Source organism: Mus pahari, chromosome 16, assembly GCF_900095145.1.
Source record: "Mus pahari chromosome 16, PAHARI_EIJ_v1.1, whole genome shotgun sequence".
In the NCBI taxonomy this organism is placed as follows: Eukaryota; Metazoa; Chordata; class Mammalia; order Rodentia; family Muridae; genus Mus; species Mus pahari.
The window spans coordinates 62,299,854-62,301,140 of record NC_034605.1 but is presented as its reverse complement, the minus strand read 5'-3'; the positions used below and the strand labels follow the sequence as shown (position 1 = coordinate 62,301,140).

The 1,287-nt window shown below is 41.1% G+C and overlaps 1 protein-coding gene across 1 annotated transcript in view; it reads right to left on the bottom strand.

The window, feature by feature from the left end:
• Positions 1–1,287, bottom strand: part of Naa35 (N(alpha)-acetyltransferase 35, NatC auxiliary subunit) — a 51,145-nt gene that overhangs the window by 23,049 nt on the left and 26,809 nt on the right. The window lies entirely within an intron of this gene.

The following is a 1,287-nucleotide window of genomic DNA, read 5'->3' as shown; positions in this document are numbered from 1 at the left end:
AGTGCTGGGATTAAAGGCGTGCGCCACCACGCCCGGCGAATATTGTTTTTAAGTATTATTTACAACCTTGACAGACACTCATGAAACACCCTGTTCTGAGGCTGGATGTCATTCACTCTCCTCATCTCACAGAATGGATAGTCACCAGGGAATATTTAAAATGTTTCAAGTTTTTCAAGTTATAAATAATATAACAAATATACTCTTGTGTATGTGTGTATGCATGTCCGTCGAGGTGTGTACAAGTTTACACATAGATATGAATGTATGTGAAAGCCAGAGGAATGTTGAGGGTCCTCTTTGATGGCCCTCCACCTTATGTTTTGAAATCGGGTTTCTCACTGAGCCTAGAGTGTACCTTCCAATCTGGCTTATCTTCCTTACATGTAAGCACATCTGCCACCTGGCACTTTACTCAAACCTCAACCAAGACAGGTTTGCTTCCCAGTAGACAGACTGTTAGCCCTTTCCCTCCCCCGCCAGTCACCTCACTGCCTGGAGTTTATCAGGTGTGCATTCACCCTCCTTCCTCCCTTTCTTCCTCCACTCTCAACAGTCCCACAGCTCAAGCCTGGCCCTCAGCTCCCTCTCCTGAGGCAAGCCAAAGCACCCGGGGTGGAGTCCAGGAAAACCAATGGCTGCTCTGCTGCACTAGAGTGTCTCTAAGAGTGAGAGTCACACTGGATACAAGCACAGACGGTGTAATGATGGATCCAAGTTAAACTGATAATCACTGTTCCAATGTGTATGGAAAGAGCCATAATATATGAAAAACAAAAAGCTAGGAATACCGTGAGCATTAAGCCAAAGTATTAAGAAAAATTATATGATTTATGCATACAACAATATTGTAGAAATGTATGGGAACCAAGTGCTTGTATAATAATAGTCTCAAAACAAGCCTTTCTTTTGTTTAGTACTATCTGCTATGCTTTGCCTTGAGATAGGATCTCATTACAAAGCCCAGGCTAGCCTATAACTCAAGCTTCTTCTGCTTTGGCCTTCCTGGTGCTGGGATTTCAGCTCCTTACCCCTGAGTTTGGGTCTGCTCTTCCTACAGGTTACCAAGTCTGAGGGCTTCCCATTATACAGATGTTTGCACTCAGCAAAGAAAGGCAAAACCTTTGACCTAAATGTAATTTGATACAAATAAACTAAAAAAAAAAAAAAAAAAAAAAAAAATGAAATGAATAGTCGTTCAGGATATTAAGTAGGATCTGTCTTTAATAATGTAGAGATGCACATACTTACCAAGATAAAAATACAAATTTTCTTTCTTTAGAACAA